Here is a 20,913-nt window from a genome sequence, read left to right on the forward strand (position 1 = left end):
TACATTATGCTTCTAATAACAAAAGTTCACTGGAGGACACTGACCAGACTCAAACTGCTGAGTCAAACTTACCACAACATAAATCTTTCCCATGTATCTGGAAACATTATTTATTGGCCATGTGTAATTGTACAGATGTATTATTTCACATTTCAAAAATACCACTTTTCTCACTGGCTTTCAATTCGACATTCAAAATTGATCGAGGATATCTTACCACAACACCCCATAACACACTGAATAACTACCACCAGGAAAATGCCACAATCTTGACATGAAACTCTTGCTCCACATCAGAGAATGTTGCAGAAAAGATTTACAAAAGTGATTCCAGGAATGTAGGGCTTCAGTTACCTGGGTAGATTGGAGAAGCTGGGGTTGTTCTCCTTAGAGCAGAGAAGATTGAGAGGAGATGTGTTAGAGGTCTTCAAAATCATGAGGGGTCTGGACAAAATAGAGGGAGCGAAACTGTTCCCATTGGCAGAAGGGTCGAGAACCACAGATTTAAGGCGATTGGCAAAAGAACCAAAGGCGATGCAAGAAAACACTTTTTTAAGCAGCGAATGGTTGGGATCTGGAATGCACAGCCTGAAAGGGTGATGGAGGCAGACTCAATCTTATCTTTCAAAAGGGAGTTGGATAAGTATCTGAAGGAAAAGAATTTGCAGGGCCATGGGGAAAGGGCAGGGGAGTGGGACTAGCTGAGAGTTGGATCGGGCTTGACAGACCTTCTGTACTGTAACCATTCTATGATTCTATGATAATAATGTCACAGCTCTTAACAATTGAACATTAATGTGTGACTAGAGATAAGGAATTCCAAACCCCATTCAGTTCTCTCCACCTATAGTCCACATAGGACTATTCAAAAACAGATTTTCCTCCCACAAACACAATGCTGAATACCTCCCTTCCTAGCAACACGATCTACACCCTTGCCCACAAAAATAATACTGTAATATCTGTATAGCCCTCAATCCACCTTAGAAAATATCAATCCCGCTGCATTTTCAAGATGTTAACAAATTCCAAACCAAGGGCCCACCATTTAGCACCATTTTTTTTTGAGGTATCAGTGTTTTTTGGAGCTAACTTAATTTTTCAAGTTTCGCCAAGGGTATAACGCCGTCCTTAACAGGCAACAGCCATCTTTGTTAAGTACCGTTTTTATGACGTCACTCAGGGTCAAACCCACCCGTAGCGACATTTTTGCCCGTTTTTGCAAGTTTCACCAATAAGGACTTTTTCAAAAACAATGCTGGGGACCACCTTGAAAAACCTTACCATACCAAATTGGAGTCCCATCGAAATCGGCGTTACAGACACCAGCTTGTTTATCGGAGCTGAGTTATAGGTTTTTGAGGGAGGGAACAAGACTTACATTAAAAGTGTTTGTTTGTGCGGAGGGAAGAAAGAAACTTTATGTATTGCAGTAAATTGCGTGTTGAAGTTCCACCACCGAACCGCTGCTCACCGGGCTCGAGGCCCACAGGGTTGGGGTGCTGGCCGGCAGGATCACTCCCTCGGCCGGACACAGGAGCTCGGCTTCCAAAGAAACCCGGGGTGGGGGAAGGGGGAGGGGGGGGGAGGGAGGGGAGGTGGAAGCCAAGGGGATAGGGGCGACCGTGGTGGGCCATTTACTAGCCATCAGCTGGGACAGGGAATTTCAGCATCAAAACACCCCCAGGGCAGGTACAGCACAGATACAAAAGCAAAATACTGGATTGGTGGAATCTGGAATAAAAACAGAAAATGCTGGAAATCTCAGCGGGCGGCATGGGAAAAATCCACACGGGTTAGCTACAGAGTAAAGCTGCACAATTACACGTTACCCTGGAAACCTAAATACTTGGGCATGCGCAGAACGGGGCCTCAGTTTTTCGGCGCTATCAATTAGCTCCACCGACAGAAGGTCTTCCTGCGTGGCACCAAATTCAAAGAGAAAAATGGCGAAACATCAGATTGATTTTTTTATGGTGCTACCTCGGCTTAAAGAATCGGCCGTTAATCTTAAATAGCTCCAAAAAAAGTCAATGTGGAATTTTCGGCCCAGTACTTTATCAGGAGTCTGTTCCATTTGTCCACTAACCTGTGTGTGGGGGGGGGAATGATTTTCTGATCCTTAATCTTGCTCATGGTTTATGAATTTTGTACTTGTGTCCTGTAGTCCTCAGCTATTTTTCTGTTAAATAGCTTGCTTACTTCAACTTTATCTGTACCCTTCATTCGTTTAAAGACCGGTATCCTATTTCCTCTCAGTCTTCTTTAGTCCAGTTAAAATATATTTATAAGTTCGCCCCATAAAGTCGAGAATCACTCTTCTCCAAGCTTTCCCGATACATCGATATCCTTTTTGAGACAGAATATCGTAAACTGCCCGCCATTGACCTCACCACTAAGCTGTGCAATGTCAATATAACGTTTTCTGATTTGTAACCCAATGTCCTCTGGATGCAAATCAGTACATAATGTGTTTTATTGATAACCGCTGCACACTGATCAGGTGCTTCTCACATATTATCAATGATCATTGCCAAATCTTTTCCCTTTTTAGCCTCGGACATGGAGCTCCCTTCATGTTGTACAGATTTACTGTTACCTGTTCCTGTATGCAATGCCCTTCACAGGACACACGGCAGTTCTGACAAAGCATCTACATTTGAGGCTTCAACTTGCCTTTTTTCTTCACAAATGCTGATCAGAATGGCATCTGTCCTGAATTAGCCCTTTGAGAGTTTGAATCGTAACTTGTTTCCTCCCATCACAGTTTAAAGTAATCTTTCAGATTCACCTTTTCTTTACTATTCACTATCTTCTGTACCACTCGGAGGTCCCTATTGGTCACTTCTTTTCAAGGCTGCAAAGTCCACATTTTTCCTGTCTTTTCTCAAACTCAGTCCAATAACGCTGGAGATTTGACTCATTCCTCTTCACTACATTGCTTCCAGGACTTTAAAGTTTTGGATACAATACTCAAGATGTTGTCTGAGCAGAACACTATACAGTTTTAGCATGGCTTCCTCCAACGTGTACCCATTTGGTTTTATACTTCATTCTACTTACTTTGCTGATTGTTGCTGGACATGTTACACACCAGATTTACTAATATCCCGAAATCTCTTTCAAGTTCTGAAATCAACATTCAGTGTGATTGTATCAGTGGGTTCAAAGCATTATGATAGCCAGACCCAGCTCTGAGATTAACTACACAACTGTTCACCACTAACAAACACAAAGAACGGAATTTATATTTAGAAATCACAGCTCTCTGTTTCGACACACTTCAGCAAGATAAAACATATTAGGCGGGGCCCAGGTACAGCAGAGGAGCGGGAAGGTTGGGGCAAATGAGCGGCGAGAGATCGTGGCGGAGGTGCGGCGAATGTTTGAAGTGGAGAAGCGGCGAGAGATTGAGGCAGAAATGCGGCAAATGATCGGGGTGGAGGAGCAGTGAGAGATCGTGGTTGGGACTCGGCGAGAGATCGTGGCAGAGGTGTGGCGAACGTTTTGTGGTGGAGGAGCGGCGAGAGATTCAGGCCAGCCCACACTGCGATATGTGTGCGCACTAGGTCCGTGCAGCAGAGCAGGTCTCCAGTTGTCCTGGTCTACCCTTGCCACTGGTAAAGGCCTAGCTCTGTCAAGCCCGTGTGGTGGCTGATGTGCAACGGTCACGATATGTTAAAAAAAATCCACGCACATCTTCCACCCTTGGAGTTCAGGACTGGAATATCGGGTCCTACGTTGAAACATCTGCAAACTCATCCCTTTTGGTGTGGAAGCAAGTCATCCTCGTTCGAGGGACCGCCTATGATGGTGATGATGAAAACATAATACCAACAGTGCGGAAATTGCCAACCATGTATCAGAGTATTCGTGAAATGGACAGACCCTACAGCAAGCACAGAGCCTTCCTCTGAGTGCATCTTTTGCACACGATACTTCTGTGATGTCATTACATAATGTACATGCAGTGTAAGCGCTGATAAAGGTCTCTGGCCAGTAGCAAGAAGTCAAACTGGGCTGGTGGCCACTCTCCAATGCTATGCAAGCTCAGCTAAACTCCCACGAATCCAAACATTTGAGTAACTCAAATAACTGATGTTGATACGTCCTTACTACACAGTATAAATGCACACGAGGCCCATGCTTGAGAGGTCAGTCTGTGACCTGTCCTTTATTCCTTAGCACTCAAGTGATGAAGGTGGGTGGAGCTTCCCCTTTTATACCTGAAGGTCCAGGTTAGGAGTGTCTCCCACCTAGTGGTCAGTGTTCTCACGGTGTACAACTTAGGTCAGTTTATACATGGGTTACAATGCTAGTTGAATACATGACATTACCTCCCCCCCAAAAGTCTTATTGGGATCACAGGTTGAGTCTCTCTGGTGGTTTACGCTCCCTTGTAGAGCGCCTGAGTTGGGGCTCCGGTTGTTGGGCGCTGGCCTGAGTGTCTGCTGTTTGCAGTGCCTCAGGCCTGTCCAGACTGCCCACAGTGACTGGGCTCTCCTCCCTTTGGTTCCGGTGTTCGGTCACCTGTGGTGGAGTGAACTCTATATCGTGTTCTTCCTCTGCTTCTTCTATGGGGTTGCTGAACCTCCTTTTTGTTTGATCCACATGTTTGCGGCAGATTTGTCCATTGATTAGTTTAACTACCAGAATCCTATTTCCCTCTTTGGCAACCACAGTGCCTGCGAGCCATTTGGGCCCTGCAGCATAGTTGAGGACAAAAACAGGATCATTTACATCAATACATCGCGCCCTCGCATTCCTGTCATGGTAGTGATATTGTGACTGGCACCTGCTCTCGACAATTTCTTTCATGGTGGGGTGTAAAAGGGATAACTGGGTTTTGAGCGTCCTTTTCATTAGTAGCTCTGCGGGTGGAACCCCTGTGAGCGAGTGTGGTCGGGATCTATAGGCCAACAGGAGGCGTGATAAGCGGGTTTGTAGAGAACCCCCTTGGAATCTGAGCATCCCCTGTTTCATTATCTGCACTGCTCGTTCTGCCTGGTTGTTTGAGGCCGGCTTGAACGGTGCCGTTCTAACATGGTTAATTCCATTGCCTGCCATGAAGTCCTGGAATTCAGTGCTTGTGAAGCACGGGCCATTGTCGCTGACCAAGATGTCCAGTAGACCGTGGGCGGCGAACATTGCCCGTAGACTTTCTACCATGGCAGAGGATGTGCTTGAATTTAAAATGTCACACTCGATCCATTTGGAGTAGGCATCTACTACAACCAAAAACATTTTCCCCATGAAAGGACCTGCGTAGTCCACATGGATGTGTGACCAAGGCTTGGCGGGCCATGGCCAGGGGCTAAGGGGGGCTTCCCTGGGCGCATGGCCCAGCTGGGCACATGTGTTGCACCTGCGAACACAAAGTTCCAGATCTGCGTCTATCCCTGGCCACCAAACGTGTGACCTGGCAATTGCCTTCATCGTGACAATGCCCGGGTGCCCATTATGGAGTTCTCTGATGAACACCTCTCTGCCCATCTGGGGCATGACTACGCGGTTTCCCCACAGTAAGCAATCGGCCTGAATCGAGAGCTCATCCTTGCGCCTGTGAAATGGTTTAAATTTCTCAGGGCATGCCCTGTACGTGGCTGCCCAGTCCCCATTCAGGACATATTTCTTGACTAGAGACAATAGCGGGTCTCTATTTGTCCAGACTTTAATCTGACGGGCTGTCATGGGTGAGCCTTCGCTTCCGAAAGCTTCAACAGCCATGACCATCTCAGCACCATGCTCGGTAGCCCCCTCAGTGGTGGCTAGTGGGAGCCTGCTGAGTGCATCGGCGCAGTTTTCGGTGCCCGGTCTGTGCCGAATTGTGTAGTCATAGGCAGCTAATGTGAGTGCCCACCTCTGTATGCGGGCCGATGCGTTTGCATTTATGGCCTTGTTGTCGGCCAAAAGGGACGTTAGGGGTTTGTGATCTGTCTCCAGCTCAAATTTCCTGCCAAACAGGTACTGGTGCATTTTATTTACCGCATATACACATGCGAGCGCCTCCTTTTCTACCATCCCGTAGCCCCTTTCTGCCTGGGACAGACTCCTGGAGGCATAAGCTACCGGCTGTAACTGACCCTTGGCATTGACATGCTGCAACACACACCCGACACCATAGGACGACGCATCGCACGTTAACACAAGTTTCTTACATGGGTCATATAGCGTTAACAGATTGTTAGAACGTAACAAATTGCGTGCTCTATTAAAAGCCCTTTCCTGGCTGTCCCCCCAGACCCATTCGCGACCTTTGCGTAGGAGCACGTGTAGCGGCTCTAGCAGCGTGCTCAATTTTGGAAGAAAGTTACCAAAATAGTTCAGGAGCCCCAGGAACGAATGCAGCTCCGTCGTGTTACGGGGTCTGGGTGCTCTCTGGATCGCTTCTGTCTTGGATGCAGTCGGGCTAATCCCGTCTGCTGCTACCCTCATCCCCAGGAATTCTACCTCTGGAGCTAGGAAGACACACTTCGCCTTTTTCAGTCGCAGACCTACCCGGTCCAGTCTGTGTAGCACCTCCTCCAGGTTGTGGAGATGTTCTTCAGTATCGTAACCCGTAATGAGGATGTCGTCCTGAAAAACCACCGTCCCTGGAATCGACTTGAGGAGGCTTTCCATATTTCGTTGGAAGATCGCGGAGGCCGAGCGAATCCCGAACGGACATCTGTTGTACTCAAACAACCCCTTGTGTGTCGTGATGGTGGTCAGCTTCTTCGACTCACTTGCCAGCTCCTGGGTCATGTAAGCTGAGGTCAGGTCCAATTTTGAAAAAAGTTTGCCACCGGATAGCGTCGCAAAGAGGTCCTCCGCTCTCGGTAGCGGGTACTGGTCTTGGAGTGACACCCGATTGATGGTGGCCTTGTAATCACCACATATCCTGACCAACCCATCCGCCTTGAGCACCGGCACAATGGGGCTCGCCCAGTCACTGAATTCGACTGGCGAGATGATGCCTTCCCTCAACAGGCGGTCCAATTCGCCTTCTATCTTTTCCCGCATCACGTACGGCTCCGCTCTGGCCTTGTGGTGTACTGGTCTGGCGTCCGGGTTTATGTGAATCACTACCTTGGCCCCCATGAAAGTGCCAATGCCGGGTTGAAATAATGAGTCAAATTTGTCCAGGATCTGTGAGCATGATACTCGCTCCACAGAAAAAATTGCATTGACATCGCCCCATTTCCAGTTCGTGACAGCAAGCCAACTCCTCCCCAGTAGTGCGGGACCGTCCCCTGGGACAATCCAGAGTGGCAACCTGTTCTCCGAATCTTTGTGGGTCACGACTACCGTGGCGCTGCCTAGCACTGGAATGATCTGCTTTGTGTAAGTCCGTAGCTGTGCGTCAATCGGCGATAATTTTGGCCTCCTGGCCTTGGATGCCCACAACTTTTCGAACTGTTTGATACCCATCAGGGACTGGCTGTCACCCGTGTCTAACTCCATTGATACTGGGATGCCATTGAGGAGCACTTTTATCATTATCGGTGGTGTCCTGGTGTATGAACTGTATACGTGCTCCACATGAACTCGCTGAACTTCAGCTTCCAGTGATTTCCCCCAGTGTCCATTTCTGCAATTTCTGCAGGTATTTTGCTCATCTCTGCAAATGTATGCCTCCACGCCTCCAGCATGAGTTGCGGTTTGAAACAAAAGGTCCCTTGCCAGTCGATCGTCCCTGACTGCCCCTGTTATTGTCCTTGAGTGCACCATTAACAGGTGTTGATGGCCCCATTACTGGCCGCATTGTTCCTTGCAATGGCGTGAATCGCTGTTCAGCTTGCCATTGTCTCTGTCGAACTCCCCCTCTGGGTTCGACTACATGTTGGGGCATGCCTGACTGCCCTTGTCTGCCTGGAGAACTGTGTGCTGCTTTAACAATGTTGAATCTCTGTCCCAACCATTCCTGAACACAGTACCTCTCGTCTGTTCTGCTAGTGGCCATGCTCGCGTGGTTTAAATCCCAGTTTCTTGTCGCCATTGATACGTCCTTACTACACAGTATAAATGCACACGAGGCCCATGCTTGAGAGAAGGTCAGTCTGTGACCTGTCCTTTATTCCTTAGCACTCAAGTGATGAAGGTGGGTGGAGCTTCCCCTTTTATACCTGAAGGTCCAGGTTAGGAGTGTCTCCCACCTAGTGGTCAGTGTTCTCACGGTGTACAACTTAGGTCAGTTTATACATGGGTTACAATGCTGGTTGAATACATGACAGATGTGATAGCTGAAAAGCAAAATTCTGCAAGCCTTAGTTGCAGTTAACAAGTGTGCAAAATGGCAGCTGGTGTCAACGAAAACCGTCGGGATATTTATGGAAGTCTGACTGGAAGTGTGGTTCTGACAAAGGGTCATTGACCTGAAACATTAACTCTGTTTCTCTCTACCTGGTCCGGAGATTCCCAGCATTTTGTTTTTGTATTTCAGATTCCAGCATCCGCAGTATTTTGCTGTTGTATTTGTAACCATTCACACCTTGCCTCCAGGCTAAACAGGAGCAATGGAAATTACCAGCTTTGCTTGCTAATAATTTACCATCAACTGGAAATAGATTAAATTAACAAGGTAAACTGGCTAAATAAATTTGGTAAACTTATAAAAAGAAAAGTTGCTTTTTCCCCTTACAACTGTGATACGATTCTGATCATTACCAGTGCTTGCACCATGCACACAATATGTAATGACGCCACAAAACTATCAGGGGTGAGCAATGCAGACAGAGGGAGGCTCTGTGTGTCTTCTGCAGGCTCTGTCCAGTTCATGAATACTCCAATTCATTTTTGGCAGTTTCATTACTGATAGGATAATAAAACAGCCTACTCCCCCTAATGTCCTCTCCTTGATAGACCACTGCAACATCAATTGCACACTGACAGGACTGCGCTCTGTTAGATGTTGTTCTATCAGCATGCCCACACTAGATGGCACTAGAGATTAAGAAGTGAACCCCTCTTTCTCCCCACTTCCCCGCCCAACCCCAAAACCGATTGTTGTGTTGTCTTAAATAGCACTGAACGACAGAAATCGGATTGGCTGTTATGATTAATGTATCAGCTGAAATACAGTCTCAAACCGCGAAGATTTCTGTGGTCAAACATGGATTTTTAACTGTAACGACAGTCAAATTTTGTTCTGTGCAGTAAATCTGGACAGATGAGGGATATGTTTGAATCTAAATCTGCGTATCTTTGCTGATTGTGTAAGAAGCATGAACTAACCTTTAGGTGACAGATTGAGTTGTATAACAGGACTGATCCAGCACTGGCTGCCGAAGGTTACATCCAAGTTGGGATGTGTGGCAGTTTTTCTACAGCAACGGATGGATTCTGCATTTGAAGGGGAGGTAGTTTGGGTGTAGCAGAGATCTGTAGCTCGTACTGGGAGGTGTGGCAGCATGAATAAATCAGAAGAGGCAGCATGTCATGGTTATCAGTGTGAGAGATTCCTGCCTGCCTGCTGGCGTTGTGGTCTAGCAAAGGTCCCAGCCTGCACTGGGTTGTGATATTTCTGGAGACATCTATATCTATATTAATTGGAAGAAGGGACTGAGTGTAACGTAGCCAAGTTTGCTGACGATACAAAGATGGGAGGAAAAACAATGTGTGAGGAGGACACAAAAAAATCTGCAAAAGGACATAGACAGGCTAAGTGAGTGGGCAAAAATTTGAAAGATGGAGTATAATATTGGAAAGTGTGAGGTTATGCACTTTGGCAGAAAAAAAATCAAAGAGCAAGTTATTATTTAAATTGAGAAAGACTGCAAACTGCTGCAGTACAGCGGGACCTGGGGGTACTTGTACATGAAACACAAAAGGTTAGTATGCAGGTACAGCAAGTGATCGGGAAGGCCAATGGAATCTTGGCCTTTATTGCAAAGGGGATAGCGTATAAAAGCAAGGAGGTCTTGCTAGTTATACAGGGTATTGGTGAGGCCACATCTGGAATACTGTGTACAGTTTTGGTTTCCATATTTAAGAAAGAATATACTTGCTTTGGAGGCAGTTCAGAGAAGGTTCACTTGGTTGATTCCGGAGATGAGGGGTTGACTTATGAGGAAAGGTTGAGTAGGTTGGGCCTCTACTCACTGGAATTCAGAAGAATGAGAGGTGATCTTATCGAAACATATAAAATTATGAGGGGGCTTGACAAGGTGGATGCAGAGAGGATGTTTCCACTGATGGGGGAGACTAGAACTAGGGGGCATGATCTTAGAATAAGGGGCCGCGATCTTAGAATAAGGGGCCGCCCATTTAAAACTAAGATGAGGAGGAACTTCTTCTCTCAGAGGGTTGTAAATCTATGGAATTTACTGCCTCGGAGAGCTGTGGAAGCTGGGTCATTGAATAAACTTAAGACAGAGATAGACAGTTTCTTAACCGATAAGGCAATAAGGGGTTATGGGGAGCGGACAGGGAATTGGAGCTGAGTCCATGATCGGATCAGCCATGATCGTATTAAATGACAGAGCAGGCTCGAGGGGCCATATGGCCTACTCCTGGTCCTATTTCTTATGTTCTTCTGGTATATACTGTGCTGGAGGGTGAGATTATGAGTACTGCAGAGAGTACGCTGGGCCATGAGCTGTGTGATTATAACAGAGGGTACAGCTTCTACTGGGTGATGAGAAATTTTGGTATAGCAGGGGGGACCAGCCTGTGATGACTTGTGACAGTACAGAAGAGGGTGATGTCGGCGTTGGATTGAAAACTGCACAGGTATAGCAAAAGGTACACCCTGTGCTGCATAGCAAGCTGTGGGGCTTTAACAGGTGGTACTGCCAGCATTAGGCTCTCAATTCTGTGAGCAAGGCAGCCCCTACAGTCAGCATTAGGCAGCAACCTGGGTGGGTACAGCAGCGGGTATGGGCTGTGGGTATGGTGGAAGGTTTAGAGAGTCTCAAAATAAAGCATTTTATATATTAGTTTTTATTCTTTCCTGGGTTGTGGGCATTGCTGGCAAGCCCAGCATTTATTGCCTATCTCTAATTGCCCTTGAGAAGGTGGTGGTGAGCCGCCTTCTTGAACCGCTGCAGTCCGTGTGGTGAAGGTACTCCCACAGTGCTGTTAGGAAAGGGGTTCCAGGATTTTGACCCAGTGACAATGAAGGAACGCCGATATACTTCAAAATCAGGATAGTGTGTAATTTGGAGGGTAATTGCACGCGATGGTGCTCCCATGCACCTGCTGCCCTTGTCCTTCTAGGTGGTAGAGGTCGCGGGTTTGGGAGGTGCTGCCGAAGAAGCCTTGGTGAGTTGCTGCAGTGCATCTTGTAGATAATACATACTGCAGTCACGGTGCGCCGGTGATGGAGGGAGTGAATGTTTTAGTTGGTGGATGGGCTGCCAATCAAACGGGCTGCTTTGTTCTGGATAGTGTCGAGCTTCTTGAGTGTTGTTGGAGCTGCACTCATCCAGGCAAGTGGAGAGTATTCCAATACACTCCTGACTTGTACCTTGTAGATGGTGGAAAGGCTTTGTGGAGTCAGGAAGTGAGGCACTCGCTGCAGAATACACAGCCTCTGACCTGGTTTTGATGCCACAGTATTTATGTGGCTGATCCAGTTAAGTTTCTGGTCAATGGTGACCCCCAGGATGTTGTTGGTGGTGGATACGGCGATGGTAATGGCGTAGTAAAATAAAATAGAGAAGAAAAACAAAATCATTAACAATACAGAATGAAATTATATTTTTTAACTGGTGAAAGATACCCAAAGGGGAAATTGAGTCCGTGATTAAACATGAGACAGTATCCGGACATCAAGGGTTAAGTTGTGAGGAGAGATTACTCAAATTAGGGTTGTATTCCCTGCAATTTAGAAAGTTAAGGGGTGATCTGATCGAAGTTTTCAGGATATTAAGGGGGACAGATAGGGTAGATAGAGAGAATCTATTTCTGCTGATTCGGGAGTCTAGAACAAGGGGGCATAGTCTAAACATTAGAGCCAAACCTTTCAGGAGTGAAATTAGGAAACACTTCTACACACAAAGGGTGGTAGACATTTGGAATTCACTTCCAAAAACGGCAATTGATGCGAGGTCAATTGTCAATTTGAAATTGGAAATTGATAGTGTTCTGTTAACCAAAGATATTAAGGGATAATGGGCCAAAGGCAGGTGTATGGAATTAGGTCGCAGATCAGCCATGATCTCTTTGAATGGTGGAGCAGGCTTGATGGGCTGAAAGACCTGCCCCTGTTCCGATGTAACAAATGAAATTGAGACTGATTTGAAGAAAAGATTGGAATAATATGAGCAACACATTTCCTTTTCCCAGGGCAATAAATGCAAAATGAAGTGAATTGGAAACTCATTGGAATGAAATAAAGAGGCTGCGGTTTTTAAATGCCGGTGTGTTAAATTGTAATTTTACTACTAATTGCATAGCCAGCAGTGCCAATATGATCGAGTGGCTGACTGATTAGATTAGATTCGACTTGTTGAGATAATTTCAGCAGTTTTCTTTATAGATTTTTATATGGAGAAAAATATCAGGAACTGCTCATCTAGATATGAATTAGATACTTCATTGGCTGTAAAGCTCTTTGAAGCATCCCGAGGTCGTGCAAGGTGCTACAGAAATACAACTTAATTCTTCCTTTAAATGACAAGGAACTGTGATGAGCGTGCAGCTCCTTTGAGTCTCAGCCAGATGAGAGTTACACTCACACATTTGGGTTGAGATATGTCACCAAATTGAATGCATCTCAATCTCAAAGATAAGCACAGATCTTTCAAATAAAGAAAAAGACTTGCATTTATATGGCGCCTTTCACGACCACCAGACATCCCATAATGCTTTACAGTCAATGGTTTGAAATCAGGCTCACTCTTTAGAATTATAAATATCAATAGCTCAAGAGCCAACACAAGAAATAAAATTCACCACACAATGCATATTTACAACTTCCAAGGTAGGTTAGATTTTATCTAATTGCCTTCCCTTCCCTTCTCTTCCAATCATGCTGTGAATTATTAATAATGCATTCACATCACATTCTTTTGTCTACTATTTGAACAAAGGCCTTCCTTATTAAACTAGCCCCGCAGGTGTACACTGGTCTCCACAAACCACCCACAGTGTCTCGGGGAGTACACTACTCTCTCCACACGGTTCACAGTACGTCAGGACATACACTACTACCCTTCCTACGCGATTTACAGCACATCAGAGTGCACACTACTCTCCTCACATGATTCAATCTACCTCAGGGTATACACAACATTCTCCATGTCAGTGTCAGCTGTGGCTCAGTGGATAGCACACTCGCTTCTGAGTCAGCAGTTGTGGGTTCAAGTCCCACTCCCAGGAGCTGAGCACATAAATCCAGGCTGACACTCCAGTGCAGTGCTGAGGGAGGTGCCATCTGTTTAATAGGACGTTAAACTGATGCCGCTTCTGCCCTCTCAGGTTGATGCAAAAGAGCCCAGGGCACTATTTTGAAGAGGAGCAAGGGGAGTTACCCCCAGTGTCCTGGCCAATATTTATCCCTTAACATAACATAAACAGATTAATCTGGTCATTACCACAGTGCTGTTTGTGGGAGCTTGCTGTGTGAAAATTGGCTGCTGCGTTTCCTACATTACAACAGTGACTACACTTCAAAAAATACTTCATTGGCTGTAAACCACTTTCAGATGTTTGGGGTTGTGAAAGGCGCTTTCAGTGTGCAAGTTTTTCTTTCTTCCATACCATTCAAAGTACCTCAGAGCACACATTACCCTTCCCAAGTATACACTGGTCTTTCAGCTCTACTCACAGTAGCTTGGGGTGTACATTATTCTTCTTGCCCCACTTGTAGTACCTCAGTGCGTATAGTAACATCCTGAGTGAGCTTGCAGTCGCTCAGAGATAAGCTGTCCTTCCCTCTCCCACTTCTAGTACTTCAGCATAGAGGCGACTGTTCCCTGATCCCGGGCCAAATCCTGAAGGCGTACATAAGCTTCCTCATCCCATCATGTTAAATATTGACTGACGTAATCTCAAGGTGGAAGAAAAAAAGTGCCTCGAGTAACAGAATTTTCAGGCTCTTTCTCTTGAGTGGGTCTGTTTCAATCCCTCAGCTGAATGGCAAAGAGCATGCTAGGTTTCTACAAGGAAAGTGCTCTGCCATAACTCATTAAACAAGAAAAAAGATAGACAATCGCAGTGAAATGTAAGCCTCCCCACAGTGCTGACACCACCAACTATAAATCTTGGAGCAGCCTCACTCTGCCAGTTAGTGGTTGAATTCTAATGTTGAGGGTTACTTCCAATAAACTGCAGAGCCCGCATGATTCACAACTGTGCAAAACATTTGAGGGATAGAATATCACTCGACACCAACGAGTTCGTCAGCAAAATTTACCCATTCTCCAACAGCAGCCAAACAAACATCAGAACTTGAGAGATACACTGACGGGTTTGTTAACAGAATGGCCAGAGGTCCTTCACATCAAGCCAACTCAACATCTCGCCTTCGTTACCCAACACCAGTCACTCCTTCAAGTGAATGGTGAACTGCAAAATCTTACTTCTCTTACAAACAGTCTAGAAATCATTTGGGAAGTCTTGAAAAATTCAGTTTGAGATTGAATCACCACTCCTCGCTCTTGTGTTCTCAATAGTGTCCCCACAATATAGCTTGAGAAATCCTTTTTGGAACTCGGGTCAGCTAAACACAAAGTAATGAAACAAATCCCACATGATAGCTTTAGGAGGTTTAAGGGAAAAAGTGTTTTGCAAAACTTAGCCAAAATATTTACAGAAATAAATTAGGAATGAATTTTTGAACTGCATCCAATTTGGCACTGTTTATTTATTTATCAATTGAAAATATTTTGCTGAAATGAACAGATTTGACCCTGGTTGGCAGAATAGGGTCAGTACAAACAGCACAGGGGACAGAGACACAGATAGATTTACAGCTGAATTAACCCTTGGGGCTCCTATCTGTCTGAGTAGGTTAACAATTACATTAGAACAGTGCACACAGATATTTTACACAAGCGTGTGAATCAATGAAGATAGCGCTTACTGGAATTGCATGCCCTTGATCACTATCCAATGTGTTTATGTGGACATCAAGTAGAGATATGGTTAGGGTTATGTTCCTATGGTTGGCCTTAATGTCTTCCAGAGCAAGTACTATATCGATATTCATACTGCAACATATAGCTGAAGAGTAGTGACCACTTGGATGAGGTACTAAAGGGTTGCCTCAGCATGAGTCACCACCGACAGGAGAGAAGAGTTTCAGAGGAAAAGCCGTGACAAAATTGAAGGGAAAAAAACTACCCTGGTGTATAAAGATTGTGATGCTTACGCAATCAGGAAGTGCGTGATCAAGCATCACTGGAGGCAACAAAGAAGTGGGAGGATTATTCCAGCAGAGGGCAGTGAAGTATCAAAAAGGGAGTTTACCAAGTTATTGGTGAAAGTGTCATCGACTTGAACAGAGAACTGATGCAAAGTTCATCTTCCAAAGATGAGGCAAAACTAAAGACTCTATAAACAAAGATGGAAGTGAGAGTGAAGGGTAGAAGGGGAGAAAAGAGAAAGGAGTAACAGGAAAGAGGTAAAAAGCAGTAACACAGTGGGAATAAGGTGAATGGACAAAGTGCAAATAAACTGTTAGTCAGAACAATGGCTACGGTGGGAAATAGAAGCATGCCATTGATTCACAGGGTGAGGAGGACTCTTCTGAATTTTAAGTCAATTTTTACAACAGTGACTACACTTCAAAAAGTACTTAATTGGCTGTAAAGCGCTTGGAGACGTCCAGTGGTCGTGAAAGGCGCTAAATATAAGTATTTTCTTTTGTTGGGACAGTGTCGAGGAACTGTGCACCTTTGTGATGCTGGACTTGACCCATTCTTTACACTGCCTCAAAATTACAGAACCCTTTTCTTCATTGTTCTCTTCCCGCTGTAATCTACACACATTTACTACAACAACAACTTGTATTTATATAGCCCCTTTAACATAGTAAAACATCCCAAGGCGCTGCACAGGAGTGTTACAAGACAAGAACATGTGACACGGAGCCACATAAGGAAAAATTAGGGTGAATGACCAAAAGCTTGTTCAAAGAAGTAGGTTTAAAGGAGCATCTTAAAGGAGGAGAGAGAGGTAGAGAGGCGGAGGGGTTTAGGGAGGGAGTTCCAGAGCTTGGGACCTCAGCAGCTGAAGGCACGCTATCTCATCTTTCTTGCTGTTTTAAGTCTTGGTGGTTTTCTGCAGTGTGGACCTTGGTTTCTTAATAATTTTTTTAAAAAATGCCACCTAAAATATACAAGTAACAGTTACTTTCTAGAAATGTGTAGCAAATTTGAGCAAAGCAGGGACCCACCATCTCAATGCAAGCGAGGATGTTAGTTGACCATCTGATGCACTCAGCAAAATAGACTTTCATTTCACTGCACTGGATGAGGAAATAGCATAACCTGCATACTTTATAAAACAGCAAAAGGGCGAGTCGATGCCTAAGCAGGGGATTTTATTTTTCTTGCAGCCTCAGGTTTGTGGACCCAGTAAATATTTGTCCCACGGAACAGCACTTGTTCCTGTTCTGGTCATTTTCTTCAGTGTGGGTCAACCTACAAACTGATGTCGAAACAATGGCCCCTTTTGTCACCACTTCAGTCCTTCTTTAAACTTACATAAAGCCTGCGCCTGATATCATTGGCCTGCCCACAATGAGAGCTTCGAAACGCCATTTAAGACGATTAATGCCTGTTGCAAACTGGTGGGGGTTGTGCCTGCTTTCTTCCACGTTTGTGGGAGCGCTTGAAGTTCTGCTCCTCAATCTGGCCGTCTTCCAGCTGATCACAGCTCTGGCTTCAGCTCTGTGCCCAAACTTTTACGTGGTTTACATGGCAAAACAAACAGCCGTTTGTCAAGAGTGACAGCCAGAGAATGAAAGGAAACGGGCACCCTTGCTTTTCTAACAGAAAGACGCAAAACAAAATGAGAAGTAACTGAAATGGAGCATTCCACTCAAGCACATCGCTCCTTTTTCTCTGCTTCACAACATAACTGGCACGTAGCTGACACAGAAAGGGCACGGCCCACTCTATTAACTGGAAGCAGTAACAGCTCCATTCGTGTTCTCGGTCACAGATTTCCCTAGCAACAAAACTGAGATTCAAACATCTAATATAATTGCTATTCACACAATGTTCTCAAAACTTTTTATTTACTTTTTTTTTATGGTGTAGATTTTCTATTTTCATTCCTGCTGCCATTTTCCCCTCTTCTGTACACTGGGGTATAGTTCCACAAGTCACGGGTTTCCTCTGGTACTTTGCCACCATGGCCATTTTTCACGGGTGAGCTTCGCTAGTATTGGATGGCTATTCAATCACAGAGGTCACTGCAGTCGCCCCAATCCTTTCCTTACCACATGAATGCACTTTCTAGAAGGGGTTGCTAAACAGCGATTAGGTGAAAGATCCCTGTACTGGTGTTCTGCTCCCTCGCACAAGATTGTCGCGGTCGATTGCAGTGCCCCATCACTGCTCTCACTGAGATTGGCTATCAGAGTACAGAGCCCAGATTAACATCTTAAAAAAATACTCAGGTGGGTACCACACATAAAGCGAGAATGTACAATCAGACACTGACACAGCAGGTCAACAAACACTAGTTCCATTGCCCCGACCTGAATAATTCCACAGGGTCATGCCGAAGAAGTCAAGAGGGCTCACTCACTACAACAATGTACCATGTTCATGGCACCATAAACACTCTATACTCAGTGTGGTCTCACCGCCGAGAGCATGCAGAAATCAAGTGCTGGCAGCAGAAAGAGCGTGCAGCAAACCAGTCCTACCCACCCTTTCCTTCAATGACTATCTGTCCCACCTGTGACAGGGTCTGTGGTTCTTGTAGTGGACTGTTCAGCCGCCTAAGGACTCACTTTAAGAGTGGAAGTAAATCTTGCTCGATTCTGAGAGACTGCTTATGATGATACCACATGAACACAATGTATGTCCATGTGTTGCAAGCAAGGGTCAATCGGAAAAAAAACAGCTCCTGCCAAAAAAGTATCTAGACAGACCCGTTTTTTAAAAAAAGCATATTGTTTTTGTATAACGAATAAAAATAAAAATCAAACACAAAATATGCAAACATTAAAGGGTGTAGAAATGTGACAATGACAGTGACTGGATCTGGCAGTCACTTTATAACAAGGCAGTGAACTGTCTTGTTTTGACAAATGGTTAACGAATCAACAAGTTATCTGTCACTAATCTGCTATTTAAGTGCACTTTGAGAGTGTGAAGGACACTAAACCATAGAGGTGAACCCTAATAAAGACATAAGAAGACCCACAAGAAATGTTACACTTTCATTAGGAGCTGTAAAACTAGATAAAAACAGCCAATTTGTAAATCTCTCCATCATAGTCTATTTACACACTTATCCCAGGACAATTTAAACAAAAGTAACAGATTTTAAAAAAAACTCTTATATAAAAAAGAAACTAAATTGATCAAATCTGCTGCGATCTGCCCCTTGCAGTAAATAGCCCTATTCCATGCACTCAGCATTAGAAAGTACAAAACATGGTAAACATTTTAAAACCGCAATTAGATTGTGCAATTAATTTCCTTGACATCTGGAATTACATACACTGCCAATAAATGGGAAAGAGTTAGTCCAGTTAGATTTTCTACAAGTGATTAACTGCACTCGTGTACGAACATTCATTTTGCAAACAATGCATGCACCTTTCCCTTGCTGCAACCCAGCTGTGGGGTGTCTTGCTGTAACCTTCCATCAATAGTCCTCAGCACTGCTGGAAAATAACCAGGACACTGAGCGCAACCTTTCTCTAATTGTAGTGAATGGGGAGGAAGGAGTTGCTCCATTGGGACTCCGGCTGGATGTGCCTCCACAGCCTTGAAGCTGAGGAGGTGCCACAGGAAAGGGGCAACGCCAGAGTTTGCAGGGGCTGTAACGGTAACAAAGTGGGACATGGTGCGGGTGATTGTTGGTCCCGGGAAGTGGCCGGATCCCAATCGGGTAGACTGGATTTGGCACCGGGAATACCAGGTTAGCCACAGTATGCTCGTTTTGCTGCCAGGGACACATAGCAAATTACAGACTGACTGTATGAGTTGGTACACCAGGGGGGAAAAGATGCAACAAAGCAGATTATGTATTTAAGATGCCCAATCAACTGGGCGAATATGCTAAACTCTCATCTCATACACATGGCCTATATGTTATGGCCAGCCAGAGGAGGGAGAGTAAAATGACTTCTTTGGTGTATTAGATTACTCTATCAAATCAGTTATCTTCCACACATACACAGCTAGATAGCAAGATGCAGTGCGGATTGCAACTGTTCTTGGGTAGTCAGTGCAAAGCAAATGGTGCAGGAAGTAAAAACAGGCACCTCGAATTCAGTCCAACAACATGAATATCCCATAGAATGAAGTGCAAGTTGGAGAAGTGCAGGAGATGTAGGACCTGGGAGTAACACTCCTGTCACAAAGGCCATGGGCATTACCAGTGATGCTAGTTTTTAAGAAGGACACGTACATATGATACTGTGTGATCATAAACTAAATTATCTTCAAGGACACCCTCAAAGCCTCCTTGATAAAGGGTAACATCTCCACCGGCACCTGGGAGTCCCTGGCCCAAGACCGTCCAAAGTGGAGGAAGAGCATCCGGGAGGGCGCTGAGCACCTCGAGTCTGGTCGCCGAGAGCGCGCAGAAATTAAACGCAGACAGCGGATGGAGAGTGCGGAAAACCAGACTCCCCACCCACCCTTTCCTTCAAACACTTTCTGTCCCACCTGTGACAGAGACTGTAATTCCCATATTGGACTGTACAGCCAACTGTGAACTCACTTTTAGAGTGGAAGCAAGTCTTCCTCGATTTCGAGGGACTGCCGATGATGATGATATCTGACGAAGCTGATGCCTACCTATGCATTACATGGATGAAGTCTTTGAGAAACAAGGAGGCATCAAGTATCTGGAGACTCTGGACCTGACAAAAAGCTATTGGCAGGTATTGTTAAGCACCGGGGCCCAGTTATTCTCCATATGGTACACAGTCAGGGCTGTACAAGTTTGTGGTCATGCCTTTCAAAATGAATGAATCCTCCACATCTCAAGTAGTTGCTAGATTCTGTTCTGATAGGACTGCAGATTATGGCCTGCAGATCATTTCCAACTTGCCGTGGAACAAACACCTCACCCCTATCACCAATATACTAACCTATATACTTGGCCATTCCCACCCTATCTAGACCAAACTTTTTCGAACTTCTGCCATTACCATTTGAATTTGGCCCATCATCCCTTTTGTCTCTCACCCTATCACAGACCTTCCCTTTTGTTCTTTCTTCCCCTCCCGCTTTCAGTGTTCCTCAAGCAAACATTCGCCAGTTCTGATGAAGGGTCACCGACCTGAAACGTTGACTCTTTTTTTCTCTTCACAGATGCTGCCTGACCCGCTGAGATTTCCAGCATTTTCTGTTTTTATATACTTGGACTGTTGGTTGAGCAAAGATCAACAACTATAAGGTCAAGAAGTGCAACAACAGCATGGCTGCGGTATTGTACTTGGGTCACTATTTGGGTGGGATGGAACAGAAAACCGACCAGGCAAAGGTGGACACCATCACACACTGGGCCCACCCCACCACCAAGCATTCCTTGTGTTATCTGGCTATGATCGTAGGTGTATTGCCAACTGTGGCTCATGAATTCATTTGACACAAATGTCAAAGTTCAATCAAATGATCAACTCTGTTAATGCACAAAATTCTTTCATAAAGCTGAAAGAAGCTTTGTGCGCAGGCTTCAAGCTAGCTGGTCTAGATTATTCCTGAGATTTTACAGTCCACACTGATGAACCAGTGTTTTGCGGAACCAGTTGAACAACCACAGGGAAGAACACTCAGTCCATTAGCTACTGCC

At 45.2% G+C, this 20,913-nt stretch overlaps 1 protein-coding gene across 1 annotated transcript in view; it reads right to left on the reverse strand.

Moving 5' to 3' along the window:
• ttc28 (tetratricopeptide repeat domain 28) overlaps positions 1–20,913 on the reverse strand; it is an 842,907-nt gene that overhangs the window by 98,625 nt on the left and 723,369 nt on the right. The window lies entirely within an intron of this gene.

Source organism: Pristiophorus japonicus, chromosome 8 (genome assembly GCF_044704955.1).
Source record: "Pristiophorus japonicus isolate sPriJap1 chromosome 8, sPriJap1.hap1, whole genome shotgun sequence".
Classification (NCBI taxonomy): domain Eukaryota; kingdom Metazoa; phylum Chordata; class Chondrichthyes; family Pristiophoridae; genus Pristiophorus; species Pristiophorus japonicus.